Source organism: Scyliorhinus torazame, chromosome 4, assembly GCF_047496885.1.
Source record: "Scyliorhinus torazame isolate Kashiwa2021f chromosome 4, sScyTor2.1, whole genome shotgun sequence".
Taxonomy (NCBI): Eukaryota; Metazoa; Chordata; class Chondrichthyes; order Carcharhiniformes; family Scyliorhinidae; genus Scyliorhinus; species Scyliorhinus torazame.
In genome coordinates this window covers 27,765,454-27,782,953 of record NC_092710.1, presented here as the reverse complement: position 1 = coordinate 27,782,953, position 17,500 = coordinate 27,765,454, and the positions used below count along the sequence as shown (strand labels likewise).

General features: G+C 50.4%; 1 protein-coding gene across 1 annotated transcript in view; it reads right to left on the bottom strand.

The window, feature by feature from the left end:
• Positions 1–16,933, bottom strand: part of LOC140411573 (lysine-specific demethylase 2A-like) — a 22,116-nt gene extending 5,183 nt beyond the window's left edge. The window contains exons 1-2 of the mRNA XM_072500654.1: positions 16,788–16,933; positions 1–35 (exon numbers count right to left, since the gene is read on the bottom strand). The exon at positions 1–35 is cut by the window's left edge and continues 121 nt beyond it. The gene's annotated coding sequence lies outside the window, so the exon portion shown is untranslated. The remainder of the gene's footprint in view (positions 36–16,787) is intronic.
• Positions 16,934–17,500: the final 567 nt, after the last annotated feature.

The following is a 17,500-nucleotide window of genomic DNA, read 5'->3' as shown; positions in this document are numbered from 1 at the left end:
CCAGGAACATCCGGAGAGAAAGAGGTCTTTCAAACCTGCCAGAGAAAGGGAAATGGTCAAATATTCATCCAGGGCAACGCTGGGCAGGACCATCACCGTCAATAACTGACAGATAGAAGGTAGGAGCAGGCGGCCAATCGCCCCTTCGAGCCCGCTCCCCCATTCATCACCATCACGGCTGATCATCCAACTCAATCCTAACCCTGCTTTCGCCCCATAGCCTTTGATCCCAATCGCCACGTGTGTGTGTGTCACTGTCGATATTGGGGATAGTGTGTGTGTCACTGTCGATATTGGGTGTACAGTGTGTGTGTCACTGTCGATATTGGGGGTACAGTGTGTGCGTCACTGTCGATATTGGGGATAGTGTGTGCATCACTGTCGATATTGGGGGTACAGTGTGTGCGTCACTGTCGATATTGGGGGTACAGTGTGTGCATCACTGTCGATATTGGGGGTACAGTGTGTGTGTCACTGTCGATATTGGGGATAGTGTGTGTGTCACTGTCGATATTGGGGATAGTGTGTGTCACTGTCGATATTGGGGATAGTGTGTGTGTCACTGTCGATATTGGGGGTATAGTGTGTGTGTCACTGTCGATATTGGGGATAGTGTGTGTGTCACTGTCGATATTGGGGATAGTGTGTGCGTCACTGTCGATATTGGGGATAGTGTGTGTGTCACTGTCGATATTGGGGGTACAGTGTGTGTGTCACTGTCGATATTGGGGATAGTGTGTGTGTCACTGTCGATATTGGGGATAGTGTGTGCGTCACTGTCGATATTGGGGGTACAGTGTGTGTGTCACTGTCGATATTGGGGGTACAGTGTGTGCGTCACTGTCGATATTGGGGGTACAGTGTGTGTGTCACTGTCGATATTGGGGATAGTGTGTGTGTCACTGTCGATATTGGGGATAGTGTGTGTCACTGTCGATATTGGGGATAGTGTGTGTGTCACTGTCGATATTGGGGGTATAGTGTGTGTGTCACTGTCGATATTGGGGATAGTGTGTGTGTCACTGTCGATATTGGGGATAGTGTGTGCGTCACTGTCGATATTGGGGATAGTGTGTGTGTCACTGTCGATATTGGGGGTACAGTGTGTGATTCACTGTCGATACTGGGGATAGTGTGTGTCTCACTGTCGATACTGGGGTACAGTGTGTGTGTCACTGTCGATATTGGGGGTACAGTGTGTGATTCACTGTCGATACTGGGGATAGTGTGTGTGTCACTGTCGATACTGGGGTACAGTGTGTGTGTCACTGTCGATATTGGGGATAGTATGTGTCACTGTCGATATTGGGGATACAGTGTGTGTGTCACTGTCGATATTGGGGGTACAGTGTGTGTCACTGTCGATATTGGGGATACAGTGTGTGTGTCACTGTCGATATTGGGGATAGTGTGTGTGTCACTGTCGATATTGGGGGTGCAGTGTGTGCGTCACTGTCGATATTGGGGATAGTGTGTGTGTCACTGTCGATATTGGGGATAGTGTGTGTGTCACTGTCGATATTGGGGATAGTGTGTGTGTCACTGTCGATATTGGGGATAGTGTGTGTGTCACTGTCGATATTGGGGATAGTGTGTGTGTGTCTGTCGATATTGGGGATAGTGTGTGCGTCACTGTCGATATTGGGGGTACAGTGTGTGTGTCACTGTCGATATTGGGGATAGTGTGTGTGTCACTATCGATATTGGGGGTACAGTGTGTGTCACTGTCGATATCGGGGATAGTGTGCGCGCCACTGTCGATATTGGGGGTACAGTGTGTGTGTCACTGTCGATATTGGGGGTACAGTGTGTGTGTCACTGTCGATATTGGGGGTACAGTATGTGTGTCTCTGTCGATATTGGGGATAGTGTGTGTGTCACTGTCGATATTGGGGATAGTGTGTGTGTCACTGTCGATATTGGGGGTACAGTGTGTGTGTGTCACTGTCGATATTGGGGGTACAGTGTGTGTGTCACTGTCGATATTGGGGGTGCAGTGTGTGTGTCACTGTCGATATTGGGGATAGTGTGTGTCACTGTCGATATTGGGGATAGTGTGTGCGTCACTGTCGATATTGGGGATAGTGTGTGTGTCACTATCGATATTGGGGGTACAGTGTGTGTGTCACTGTCGATATTGGGGGTACAGTGTGTCACTGTCGATATTGGGGGTACAGTGTGTGTGTCACTGTCGATATTGGGGATAGTGTGTGTGTCACTTTCGATATTGGGGGAACAGTGTGTGTGTCACTGTCGATATTGGGGATAGTGTGTGTGTCACTGTCGATATTGGGGATAGTGTGTGTATCACTGTCGATATTGGGAATAGTGTGTGCGTCACTTTCGATATTGGGGGAACAGTGTGTGTGTCACTGTCGATATTGGGGGTACAGTGTGTGTGCCACTGTCGATACTGGGGTACAGTGTGTGTGCCACTGTCGATACTGGGGGTACAGTATGTGTGTCACTGTCGATATTGGGGATAGTGTGTGTGTCACTGTCGATATCGGGGATAGTGTGCGCGCCACTGTCGATATTGGGGGTACAGTGTGTGTGTCACTGTCGATATTGGGGGTACAGTGTGTGTGTCACTGTCGATATTGGGGGTACAGTATGTGTGTCTCTGTCGATATTGGGGATAGTGTGTGTGTCACTGTCGATATTGGGGATAGTGTGTGTGTCACTGTCGATATTGGGGGTACAGTGTGTGTGTGTCACTGTCGATATTGGGGGTACAGTGTGTGTGTCACTGTCGATATTGGGGGTGCAGTGTGTGTGTCACTGTCGATATTGGGGATAGTGTGTGTCACTGTCGATATTGGGGATAGTGTGTGCGTCACTGTCGATATTGGGGATAGTGTGTGTGTCACTATCGATATTGGGGGTACAGTGTGTGTGTCACTGTCGATATTGGGGGTACAGTGTGTCACTGTCGATATTGGGGGTACAGTGTGTGTGTCACTGTCGATATTGGGGATAGTGTGTGTGTCACTTTCGATATTGGGGGAACAGTGTGTGTGTCACTGTCGATATTGGGGATAGTGTGTGTGTCACTGTCGATATTGGGGATAGTGTGTGTATCACTGTCGATATTGGGAATAGTGTGTGCGTCACTTTCGATATTGGGGGAACAGTGTGTGTGTCACTGTCGATATTGGGGGTACAGTGTGTGTGCCACTGTCGATACTGGGGTACAGTGTGTGTGCCACTGTCGATACTGGGGGTACAGTATGTGTGTCACTGTCGATATTGGGGATAGTGTGTGTGTCACTGTCGATATTGGGGATAGTGTGTGTGTCACTGTCGATATTGGGGGTACAGTGTGTGTGTCACTGTCGATATTGGGGGTACAGTGTGTGTGTCACTGTCGATATTGGGGGTGCAGTGTGTGTGTCACTGTCGATATTGGGGATAGTGTGTGTGTCACTGTCGATATTGGGAATAGTGTGCGCGTCACGTTCGATATTGGAGGTACAGTGTGTGTGTCACTGTCGATATTGGGGTACAGTGTGTGTGTCACTGTCGATATTGGGGATAGTGTGTGTCACTGTCGATATTGGGGATAGTGTGTGCGTCACTGTCGATATTGGGGATAGTGTGTGTGTCACTGTCGATATTGGGGGTACAGTGTGTGTGTCACTGTCGATATTGGGGGTACAGTGTGTCACTGTCGATATTGGGGGTACAGTGTGTGTGTCACCGTCGATATTGGGGATAGTGTGTGTATCACTGTCGATATTGGGAATAGTGTGTGCGTCACTTTCGATATTGGAGGTACAGTGTGTGTGTCACTGTCGATGTTGGGGTACAGTGTGTGCGTCACTGTCGATATTGGGGATAGTGTGTGTCACTGTCGATATTGGGGATAGTGTGTGCGTCACTGTCGATATTGGGGGTACAGTGTGTGCGTCACTGTCGATATTGGGGATAGTGTGTGTGTCACTGTCGATATTGGGGATAGTGTGTGTGTCACTGTCGATATTGGGAATAGTGTGTGCGTCACTTTCGATATTGGGGGAACAGTGTGTGTGTCACTGTCGATATTGGGGGTACAGTGTGTGTGCCACTGTCGATACGGGGGTACAGTGTGTGTGTCACTGTCGATATTGGGGATAGAATGTGTGTCACTGTCGATATTGGGGATAGTGTGTGCGTCACTGTCGATATTGGGGGTACAGTGTGTGTGTCACTGTCGATATTGGGGGTACAGTGTGTGTGTCACTGTCGATATTGGGGGTACAGTGTGTGTGTCACTGTCGATATTGGGGATAGTGTGTGTGTCACTGTCGATATTGGGGATAGTGTGTGTGTCACTGTCGATATTGGGGATAGTGTGTGTGTCTGTCGATATTGGGGATAGTGTGTGCGTTGCTGTCGATATTGGGGATAGTGTGCGTGTCTGTCGATATTGGGGATAGTGTGTGTGTCACTGTCGATATTGGGGGTACAGTGTGCGTGTCAATGTCGATATTGGGGATAGTGTGTGTGTCACTGTCGATATTGGGGGTACAGTGTGTGTGTCACTGTCGATATTGGGGTACAGTGTGTGTGTCACTGTCGATATTGGGGGTACAGTGTGTGTGTCACTGTCGATATTGGGGGTACAGTGTGTGTGTCACTGTCGATATTGGGGGTACAGTGTGTGTGTCACTGTCGATATTGGGGGTACAGTGTGTGTGTCACTGTCGATATTGGGGGTACAGTGTGTGTGTCACTGTCGATATTGGGGGTACAGTGTGTGTGTCACTGTCAATATTGGGGATAGTGTGTGTGTCACTGTCGATATTGGGGATAGTGTGTGTGTCACTGTCGATATTGGGGATAGTGTGTGCGTCACTGTCGATATTGGGGATAGTGTGTGCGTGTCTGTCGATATTGGGGATAGTGTGTGTGTCACTGTCGATATTGGGGGTACAGTGTGTGTGTCAATGTCGATATTGGGGATAGTGCGTGTGTCACTGTCGATATTGGGGGTACAGTGTGTGTGTCACTGTCGATATTGGGGTTCAGTGTGTGTGTCACTGTCGATATTGGGGGTACAGTGTGTGTGTCACTGTCGTTATTGGGGATAGTGTGTGTGTCACTGTCGATATTGGGGATAGTGTGTGTGTCACTGTCGATATTGGAGGTACAGTGTGTGTGTCAATGTCGATATTGGGGGTACAGTGTGTGTGCCACTGTCGATACTGGGGTACAGTGTGTGTGTCACTGTCGATATTGGGGATAGTGTGTGTCACTGTCGATATTGGGGATAGTGTGTGCGTCAATGTCGATATTGGGGATAGTGTGTGCGTCACTGTCGATATTGGGGGTACAGTGTGTGTGTCACTGTCGATATTGGGAATAGTGTGTGCGTCACTTTCGATATGGGGGTACAGTGTATGTGTCACTGTCGATATTGGGGGTACAGTGTGTGTGTCACTGTCGATATTGGGGGTACAGTGTATGTGTCACTGTCGATATTGGGGGTACAGTGTGTGTGTCACTGTCGATATTGGGGATAGTGTGTGTGTCACTGTCGATATTGGGGATAGTGTGTGTCACTGTCGATATTGGGGATAGTGTGTGCGTCACTGTCGATATTGGGGATAGTGTGTGTGTCACTGTCGATATTGGGGGTACAGTGTGTGATTCACTGTCGATACTGGGGATAGTGTGTGTGTCACTGTCGATACTGGGGTACAGTGTGTGTGTCACTGTCGATATTGGGGATAGTGTGTGTCACTGTCGATATTGGGGATACAGTTTGTGTGTCACTGTCGATATTGGGGGTACAGTGTGTGTCACTGTCGATATTGGGGATACAGTGTGTGTGTCACTGTCGATATTGGGGATAGTGTGTGTGTCACTGTCGATATTGGGGATAGTGTGTGTGTCACTGTCGATATTGGGGATAGTGTGTGTGTCACTGTCGATATTGGGGATAGTGTGTGTGTCACTGTCGATATTGGGGGTGCAGTGTGTGCGTCACTGTCGATATTGGGGATAGTGTGTGTGTCACTGTCGATATTGGGGATAGTGTGTGTGTCACTGTCGATATTGGGGATAGTGTGTGCGTCACTGTCGATATTGGGGATAGTGTGTGCGTCACTGTCGATATTGGGGATAGTGTGTGTGTGTCTGTCGATATTGGGGATAGTGTGTGTGTCACTGTCGATATTGGGGGTACAGTGTGTGTCACTGTCGATATCGGGGATAGTGTGTGCGCCACTGTCGATATTGGGGGTACAGTGTGTGTGTCACTGTCGATATTGGGGATAGTGTGTGTGTCACTGTCGATATTGGGGATAGTGTGTGTGTCACTGTCGATATTGGGGGTACAGGGTGTGTGTCACTGTCGATATTGGGGATAGTGTGTGTGTCACTGTCGATATTGGGGGTACAGTGTGTGTGTGTCACTGTCGATATTGGGGATAGTGTGTGTGTCACTGTCGATATTGGGGGTGCAGTGTGTGCGTCACTGTCGATATTGGGGATAGTGTGTGTGTCACTGTCGATATTGGGGATAGTGTGTGTGTCACTGTCGATATTGGGGATAGTGTGTGCGTCACTGTCGATATTGGGGATAGTGTGTGCGTCACTGTCGATATTGGGGATAGTGTGTGTGTGTCTGTCGATATTGGGGATAGTGTGTGTGTCACTGTCGATATTGGGGGTACAGTGTGTGTCACTGTCGATATCGGGGATAGTGTGTGCGCCACTGTCGATATTGGGGGTACAGTGTGTGTGTCACTGTCGATATTGGGGATAGTGTGTGTGTCACTGTCGATATTGGGGATAGTGTGTGTGTCACTGTCGATATTGGGGGTACAGGGTGTGTGTCACTGTCGATATTGGGGATAGTGTGTGTGTCACTGTCGATATTGGGGGTACAGTGTGTGTGTGTCACTGTCGATATTGGGGGTACATTGTGTGTGTCACTGTCGATATTGGGGGTACAGTGTGTGTGTCACTGTCGATATTGGGGATAGTGTGTGTGTCACTGTCGATATTGGGAATAGTGTGTGCGTCACTTTCGATATTTGAGGTACAGAGTGTGTCACTGTCGATATTGGGGTACAGTGTGTGTGTCACTGTCGATATTGGGGATAGTGTGTGTCACTGTCGATATTGGGGATAGTGTGTGCGTCACTGTCGATATTGGGGATAGTGTGTGTGTCACTGTCGATATTGGGGGTACAGTGTGTGTGTCACTGTCGATATTGGGGGTACAGTGTGTCACTGTCGATATTGGGGGTATAGTGTGTGTGTCACTGTCGATATTGGGGATAGTGTGTGTGTCACTGTCGATATTGGGGGTACAGTGTGTGTGTCACTGTCGATATTGGGGATAGTGTGTGTGTCACTGTCGATATTGGGGGTACAGTGAGTGTGTCACTGTCGATACTGGGATACAGTGTGTGTGTCACTGTCGATATTGGGGATAGTGTGTGTGTCACTGTCGATATTGGGGGTACAGTGTGTCACTGTCGATATTGGGGATAGTGTGTGTGTCACTGTCGATATTGGGGATAGTGAGTGTGTCACTGTCGATATTGGGGATAGTGTGTGTGTCACTGTCGATATTGGGGATACAGTGTGTGTGTCACTGTCGATATTGGGGGTACAGTGTGTGTGTCACTGTCGATATTGGGGATAGTGTGTGTCACTGTCGATATTGGGGATAGTGTGTGTGTCACTGTCGATATTGGGGGTACAGTGTGTGTGTCACTGTCGATATCGGGGATAGTGTGTGTGTCACTGTCGATATCGGGGATAGTGTGTGTGTCACTGTCGATATTGGGGATAGTGTGTGTGTCACTGTCGATATTGGGGATGGTGTGTGTGTCACTGTCGATATTGGGGATAGTGTGTGTGTCACTGTCGATATTGGGGGTACAGTGTGTGTGTCACTGTCGATATTGGGGATAGTGTGTGTCACTGTCGATATTGGGGATAGTGTGTGCGTCACTGTCGATATTGGGGGTACAGCGTGTGTGTCACTGTCGATATTGGGGGTACAGTGTGTGTGTCACTGTCGATATTGGGGGTACAGTGTGTGTGTCACTGTCGATATTGGGGATAGTGTGTGTGTCACTGTCGATATTGGGGATAGTGTGTGTGTCACTGTCGATATTGGGGATAGTGTGTGTGTCTGTCGATATTGGGGATAGTGTGTGCGTTGCTGTCGATATTGGGGATTGTGTGTGCGTGTCTGTCGATATTGGGGATAGTGTGTGTGTCACTGTCGATATTGGGGGTACAGTGTGCGTGTCAATGTCGATATTGGGGATAGTGTGTGTGTCACTGTCGATATTGGGGGTACAGTGTGTGTGTCACTGTCGATATTGGGGTACAGTGTGTGTGTCACTGTCGATATTGGGGGTACAGTGTGTGTGTCACTGTCGTTATTGGGGATAGTGTGTGTGTCACTGTCGATATTGGGGATAGTGTGTGTGTCACTGTCGATATTGGAGGTACAGTGTGTGTGTCACTGTCGATATTGGGGGTACAGTGTGTGTGCCACTGTCGATACTGGGGTACAGTGTGTGTGTCACTGTCGATATTGGGGATAGTGTGTGTCACTGTCGATATTGGGGATAGTGTGCGCGTCACTGTCGATATTGGGGATAGTGTGTGCGTCACTGTCGATATTGGGGGTACAGTGTGTGTGTCACTGTCGATATTGGGGGTACAGTGTGTGTGTCACTGTCGATATTGGGGGTACAGTGGGTGTGTCACTGTCGATATTGGGGGTACAGTGTGTGTGTCACTGTCGATATTGGGGGTACAGTGTGTGTGTCACTGTCGATATTGGGGGTACAGTGTGTGTGTCACTGTCAATATTGGGGATAGTGTGTGTGTCACTGTCGATATTGGGGATAGTGTGTGTGTCACTGTCGATATTGGGGATAGTGTGTGCGTCACTGTCGATATTGGGGATAGTGTGTGCGTGTCTGTCGATATTGGGGATAGTGTGTGTGTCACTGTCGATATTGGGGGTACAGTGTGTGTGTCAATGTCGATATTGGGGATAGTGCGTGTGTCACTGTCGATATTGGGGGTACAGTGTGTGTGTCACTGTCGATATTGGGGTACAGTGTGTGTGTCACTGTCGATATTGGGGGTACAGTGTGTGTGTCACTGTCGTTATTGGGGACAGTGTGTGTGTCACTGTCGATATTGGGGATAGTGTGTGTGTCACTGTCGATATTGGGGGTACAGTGTGTGTGCCACTGTCGATACTGGGGTACAGTGTGTGTGTCACTGTCGTTATTGGGGATAGTGTGTGTCACTGTCGATATTGGGGATAGTGTGTGCGTCACTGTCGATATTGGGGATAGTGTGTGCGTCACTGTCGATATTGGGGGTACAGTGTGTGTGTCACTGTCGATATTGGGAATAGTGTGTGCGTCACTTTCGATATGGGGGTACAGTGTATGTGTCACTGTCGATATTGGGGGTACAGTGTGTGTGTCACTGTCGATATTGGGGGTACAGTGTATGTGTCACTGTCGATATTGGGGGTACAGTGTGTGTGTCACTGTCGATATTGGGGATAGTGTGTGTGTCACTGTCGATATTGGGGATAGTGTGTGTCACTGTCGATATTGGGGATAGTGTGTGCGTCACTGTCGATATTGGGGATAGTGTGTGTGTCACTGTCGATATTGGGGGTACAGTGTGTGATTCACTGTCGATACTGGGGATAGTGTGTGTGTCACTGTCGATACTGGGGTACAGTGTGTGTGTCACTGTCGATATTGGGGATAGTGTGTGTCACTGTCGATATTGGGGATACAGTGTGTGTGTCACTGTCGATATTGGGGGTACAGTGTGTGTCACTGTCGATATTGGGGATACAGTGTGTGTGTCACTGTCGATATTGGGGATAGTGTGTGTGTCACTGTCGATATTGGGGATAGTGTGTGTGTCACTGTCGATATTGGGGATAGTGTGTGTGTCACTGTCGATATTGGGGATAGTGTGTGTGTCACTGTCGATATTGGGGGTGCAGTGTGTGCGTCACTGTCGATATTGGGGATAGTGTGTGTGTCACTGTCGATATTGGGGATAGTGTGTGTGTCACTGTCGATATTGGGGATAGTGTGTGCGTCACTGTCGATATTGGGGATAGTGTGTGCGTCACTGTCGATATTGGGGATAGTGTGTGCGTGTCTGTCGATATTGGGGATAGTGTGTGTGTGTCTGTCGATATTGGGGATAGTGTGTGTGTCACTGTCGATATTGGGGGTACAGTGTGTGTCACTGTCGATATCGGGGATAGTGTGTGCGCCACTGTCGATATTGGGGGTACAGTGTGTGTGTCACTGTCGATATTGGGGATAGTGTGTGTGTCACTGTCGATATTGGGGATAGTGTGTGTGTCACTGTCGATATTGGGGGTACAGGGTGTGTGTCACTGTCGATATTGGGGATAGTGTGTGTGTCACTGTCGATATTGGGGGTACAGTGTGTGTGTGTCACTGTCGATATTGGGGGTACATTGTGTGTGTCACTGTCGATATTGGGGGTACAGTGTGTGTGTCACTGTCGATATTGGGGATAGTGTGTGTGTCACTGTCGATATTGGGAATAGTGTGTGCGTCACTTTCGATATTGGAGGTACAGAGTGTGTCACTGTCGATATTGGGGTACAGTGTGTGTGTCACTGTCGATATTGGGGATAGTGTGTGTCACTGTCGATATTGGGGATAGTGTGTGCGTCACTGTCGATATTGGGGACAGTGTGTGTGTCACTGTCGATATTGGGGGTACAGTGTGTGTGTCACTGTCGATATTGGGGGTACAGTGTGTCACTGTCGATATTGGGGGTATACTGTGTGTGTCACTGTCGATATTGGGGATAGTGTGTGTGTCACTGTCGATATTGGGGGTACAGTGTGTGTGTCACTGTCGATATTGGGGATAGTGTGTGTGTCACTGTCGATATTGGGGGTACAGTGAGTGTGTCACTGTCGATACTGGGATACAGTGTGTGTGTCACTGTCGATATTGGGGATAGTGTGTGTGTCACTGTCGATATTGGGGGTACAGTGTGTCACTGTCGATATTGGGGATAGTGTGTGTGTCACTGTCGATATTGGGGATAGTGAGTGTGTCACTGTCGATATTGGGGATAGTGTGTGTGTCACTGTCGATATTGGGGATACAGTGTGTGTGTCACTGTCGATATTGGGGGTACAGTGTGTGTGTCACTGTCGATATTGGGGATAGTGTGTGTCACTGTCGATATTGGGGATAGTGTGTGTGTCACTGTCGATATTGGGGGTACAGTGTGTGTGTCACTGTCGATATCGGGGATAGTGTGTGTGTCACTGTCGATATTGGGGATAGTGTGTGTGTCACTGTCGATATTGGGGATAGTGTGTGTGTCACTGTCGATATTGGGGATGGTGTGTGTGTCACTGTCGATATTGGGGATAGTGTGTGTGTCACTGTCGATATTGGGGGTACAGTGTGTGTGTCAATGTCGATATTGGGGATAGTGTGTGTGTCACTGTCGATATTGGGGATAGTGTGTGTGTCACTGTCGATATTGGGGATAGTGTGTGTGTCACTGTCGATATTGGGGGTACAGTGTGTGTGTCACTGTCGATATTGGGGATAGTGTGTGTGTCACTGTCGATATTGGGGGTACAGTGTGTGTGTCACTGTCGATATTGGGGATAGTGTGTGTGTGTCTGTCGATATTGGGGATAGTGTGTGCGTCACTGTCGATATTGGGGATAGTGTGTGTGTGTCTGTCGATATTGGGGATAGTGTGTGCGCCACTGTCGATATTGGGGATACAGTGTGTGTGTCACTGTCGATATTGGGGGTGCAGTGTGTGTGTCACTGTCGATATTGGGGATAGTGTGTGTGTCACTGTCGATATTGGGGATAGTGTGTGTGTCACTGTCGATATTGGGGGTACAGTGTGTGTGTCACTGTCGATATTGGGGGTACAGTGTGTCACTGTCGATATTGGGGGTATAGTGTGTGTGTCACTGTCGATATTGGGGATAGTGTGTGTGTCACTGTCGATATTGGGGATAGTGTGTGTGTCACTGTCGATATTGGGGGTACAGTGTGTGTGTCATTGTCGATATTGGGGGGACAGTGTGTGTGTCACTGTCGATATTGGGGATAGTGTGTGTGTCACTGTCGATATTGGGGGTACAGTGAGTGTGTCACTGTCGATACTGGGATACAGTGTGTGTGTCACTGTCGATATTGGGGATAGTGTGTGTGTCACTGTCGATATTGGGGGTACAGTGTGTGTGTGTCACTGTCGATATTGGGGGTACAGTGAGTGTGTCACTGTCGATATTGGGGATAGTGTGTGTCACTGTCGATATTGGGGATAGTGAGTGTGTCACTGTCGATATTGGGGATAGTGTGTGTGTCACTGTCGATATTGGGGATACAGTGTGTGTGTCATTGTCGATATTGGGGGTACAGTGTGTGTGTCACTGTCGATATTGGGGATAGTGTGTGTCACTGTCGATATTGGGGATAGTGTGTGTGTCACTGTCGATATTGGGGGTACAGTGTGTGTGTCACTGTCGATATCGGGGATAGTGTGTGTGTCACTGTCGATATTGGGGATAGTGTGTGTGTCACTGTCGATATTGGGGATGGTGTGTGTGTCACTGTCGATATTGGGGAGAGTGTGTGTGTCACTGTCGATATTGGGGATAGTGAGTGTGTCACTGTCGATATTGGGGATAGTGTGTGTGTCACTGTCGATATTGGGGATACAGTGTGTGTGTCACTGTCGATATTGGGGGTGCAGTGTGTGTGTCACTGTCGATATTGGGGATAATGTGTGTGTCACTGTCGATATTGGGGGTACAGTGTGTGTGTCACTGTCGCTATTGGGGGTACAGTGTGTGTCTCACTGTCGATACTGGGGTACAGTGTGTGTGTCACTGTCGATACTGGGGTACAGTGAGTGTGTCACTGTCGATACTGGGGTACAGTGTGTGTGTCACTGTCGATATTGGGATAGTGTGTGTGTCACTGTCGATATTGGGGATAGTGAGTGTGTCACTGTCGATATTGGGGACAGTGTGTGTGTCACTGTCGATATTGGGGGTACAGTGTGTGTGTCACTGTCGATATTGGGGATAGTGTGTGTGTCACTGTCGATATTGGGGATAGTGTGTGTGTCACTGTCGATATTGGGAATAGTGTGTGTGTCACTGTCGATATTGGGGGTACAGTGTGTGTGTCAATGTCGATATTGGGGATAGTGTGTGTGTCACTGTCGATATTATGGATAGTGTGTGTGTCACTGTCGATATTGGGGAGAGTGTGTGTGTCACTGTCGATATTGGGGGAACAGTGTGTGTGTCACTGTCGATATTGGGGGTACAGTGTGTGTGTCACTGTCGATACTGGGGTACAGTGTGTGCGTCACTGTCGATATTGGGGGTACAGTGTGTGTGTCACTGTCGATATTGGGGATAGTATGTGTGTCACTGTCGATATTGGGGATAGTGTGTGTCACTGTCGATATTGGGGGTACAGTGTGTGTGTCACTGTCGATATTGGGGATAGTATGTGTGTCACTGTCGATATTGGGGGTACAGTGTGTGTGTCACTGTCGATATTGGGGATAGTATGTGTGTCACTGTCGATATTGGGGATAGTGTGTGTGTCACTGTCGATATTGGGGATAGTGTGTGTGTCACTGTCGATATTGGGGATAGTGTGTGTGTCACCGTCGATATTGGGGATAGTGTGTGCGTGTCTGTCGATATTGGGGATAGTGTGTGTGTCACTGTCGATATTGGGGATAGTGTGTGTGTCACTGTCGATATTGGGGATAGTGTGTGTGTCACTGTCGATATTGGGGATAGTGTGTGTGTGCCACTGTCGATATTGGGGGTACAGTATGTGTGTCACTGTCGATATTGGGGGTACAGTGTGTGTGCCACTGTCGATATTGGGGGTACAGTGTGTGTGTCACTGTCGATATTGGGGATAGTGTGTGTGTCATTGTCAATATTGGGGATAGTGTGTGTGTCACTGTCGATATTGGGGGTACAGTGTGTGTCACTGTCGATATTGGGGGTGCAGTGTGTGCGTCACTGTCGATATTGGGGGTACAGTGTGTGTGTCACTGTCGATATTGGGGGTACAGTGTGTCACTGACGATATTGGGGGTGCAGTGTGTGCGTCACTGTCGATATTGGGGGTACAGTGTGTCACTGACGATATTGGGGGTGCAGTGTGTGTGTCACTGTCGATATTGGGGGTACAGTGTGTCACTGACGATATTGGGGGTGCAGTGTGTGCGTCACTGTCGATATTGGGGGTAGTGTGTGTGTCACTGTCGATATTGGGGGTACAGTGTGTGTGTCACTGTCGATATTGGGGGTACAGTGTGTGTGTCTGTCGATATTGGGGATAGTGTGTGTGTCACTGTCGATATTGGGGGTGCAGTGTGTGTGTCACTGTCGATATTCGGGGTACAGTGTGTGCGTGTCTGTCGATATTCGGGGATAGTGTGTGTGTCACTGTCGATATTGGGGATAGTGTGTGCGCCACTGTCGATATTGGGGGTACAGTGTGTGCGTCTGTCGATATTGGGGAGAGTGTGTGTGTCACTGTCGATATTGGGGAGAGTGTGTGTCACTGTCGATATTGGGGGTACAGTGTGTGTGTCACTGTCGATATTGGGGATAGTGTGTGTGTCACTGTCGATATTGGGGATAGTGTGTGTGTCACTGTCGATATTGGGGATAGTGTGTGTGTCACTGTCGATATTGGGGATAGTGTGTGTGTCACTGTCGATATTGGGGATAGTGTGTGTGTCACTGTCGATATTGGGGATAGTGAGTGTGTCACTGTCGATATTGGGGGTACAGTGTGTGTGTCAAAGAACAAAGAAAATGTACAGCACAGGAACAGGCCCTTCGGCCCTCCAAGCCCGTGCCGACCATGCTGCCCGACTAAACTACAATCTTCTACACTTCCTGGGTCCGTATCCTTCTATTCCCATCCTATTCATATATTTGTCAAGATGTCCCTTAAATGTCACCATCGTCCCTGCTTCCACCACCTCCTCCGGTAGCGAGTTCCAGGCACCCACTACCCTCTGCGTAAAAACTTGCCTCGTACATCTACTCTAAACCTTGCCCCTCTCACCTTAAACCTATGCCCCCTAGTAATTGACCCCTCTACCCTGGGGAAAAGCCTCTGACTATCCACTCTGTCTATGCCCCTCATAATTTTGTATACCTCTATCAGGTCTCCCCTCAACCTCCTTCGTTCCAGTGAGAACAAACCGAGTTTATTCAACCGCTCCTCATAGCTAATGCCCTCCATACCAGGCAACATTCTGGTAAATCTCTTCTGCACCCTCTCTAAAGCCTCCACATCCTTCTGGTAGTGTGGCGACCAGAATTGAACACTATACTCCAAGTGTGGCCTAACTAAGGTTCTATACAGCTGCAACATGACTTGCCAATTCTTATAATCAATGCCCCGGCCAATGAAGGCAAGCATGCCGTATGCCTTCTTGACTACCTTCTACTTAGCATTTAGATGGTTACATGGGTAAGATGGGTATAGAGGGTTATGGGCCAAGTGCGGGCAACTGGGACTAGCTTAATGGTAAAAACTGGGCGGCATGGACTGGTTGGGCCGAAGGGCCTGTTTCCATGCTGTAAACTTCTATGATTCTATGATTCTCCACCTGTGTTGCCCCTTTCAATGACCTGTGGACCTGTACTCCTAGATCTCTTTGACTTTCAATACTCTTGAGGGTTCTACCATTCACTGTCTCTTCCCTACCTGCATTAGACCTTCCAAAATGCATTACCTCACATTTGTCCGGATTAAACTCCATCTGCCATCTCTCCGCCCAAGTCTCCAGACAATCTAAATCCTGCTGTATCCTCTGACAGTCCTCATCGCTATCCGCAATTCCAGCAACCTTTGTGTCGTCTGCAAACTTACTAATCAGACCAGTTACATTTTCCTCCAGTACCCCCTGTCACTGTCGATATTGGGGATACAGTGTGTGTCACTGTCGATATTGGGGGTAGTGTGTGTGTCACTGTCGATATTGGGGGTACAGTGTGTGTGTCAATGTCGATATTGGGGGTAGTGTGTGTGTCACTGTCGATATTGGGGGAACAGTGTGTGTGTCACTGTCGATATTGGGGGTACAGTGTGTGTGTCACTGTCGATACTGGGGTAGAGTGTGTGTGTGTGGTGTGTGTGTGTGTGTGTGTGTGTGTGTGTGTGTGTGTGTGTGTGTATATAACACTCCCTCCCCTTCCTCTCCCCGCTCTCTCGCTCTCCCTCCCCGCTCTCTCGCTCTCCCTCCCCGCGCTCTCTCTCCCTCCCCGCGCTCTCGCTCTCTCTCTCTCCCTCCCCGCGCTCTCGCTCTCTCTCTCTCCCTCCCCCGCGCTCTCGCTCTCTCTCTCTCCCTCCCCGCGCTCTCGCTCTCTCTCTATCCCTCCCCGCGCTCTCGCTCTCTCTCTCTCCCTCCCCGCGCTCTCTCTCTCTCCCTCCCCGCGCTCTCTCTCTCTCCCTCCCCGCGCTCTCGCTCTCTCTCTCTCCCTCCCCGCTCTCTCTCTCTCCCTCCCCGCGCTCTCTCTCCCTCCCCGCGCTCTCTCTCCCTCCCCGCGCTCTCTCTCCCTCCCCGCGCTCTCTCTCCCTCCCCGCGCTCTCTCTCCCTCCCCGCGCTCTCTCTCCCTCCGCGCGCTCTCTCTCCCTCCCCGCGCTCTCTCTCCCTCCCCGCGCTCTCTCTCCCTCCCCGCGCTCTCTCTCCCTCCCCGCGCTCTCACCAGGAAGCCTGTTGATGAGCCAGGTCAGCTGTTTCCTGGAGATGTTGCTCCAGCTGAGGTCGAGGCTGACGGGCAGCGCTTGCTGACACTGCCGAGGGCGACGGGGGGTTATTGATTTACATCTGCTCAGGTTGATTTTTGTCCATAACCTCTTATCGCAACACCTGGAGGGGGAAAGGAAAGAGTTAACGTGGCAAAGTCTCGAAACAGGTGGGGGGGAAAGAGAGGAGTGAGAGCGGGGCCCCCGGGAGAGCGAGCGCGGGGTCCCGGGGAGTGTGCGGGCCCCCGGGGAGAGCGCGGGGCCCCCGGGGAGAGCGAGCGTGGTGGGCCCCCGGGGAGAGCGAGCGCGGGGCCCCCGGGGAGAGTGCGGGGGCCCCCGGGGAGAGCGAGCGTGGGGCCCCCGGGGAGAGCGCGGGGCCCCCGGGGAGAGTGAGCCGCGGGGGCCCCCGGGGAGAGCGCGGGGGCCCCCGGGGAGAGTGAGCGCGGGGCCCCCGGGGAGAGTGAGCGCGGGGCCCCCGGGGAGAGTGAGCGCGGGGCCCCCGGGGAGAGCGCGGGGCCCCCGGGGAGAGCGAGCGCGGGGCCCCCGGGGAGAGCGAGCGTGGGGCCCCCGGGGAGTGTGCGGGGCCCCCGGGGAGTGTGCGGGGCCCCCGGGGAGAGCGCGGGGCCCCCGGGGAGAGCGAGCGCGGGGCCCCCGGGGAGAGCGAGCGCGGGGC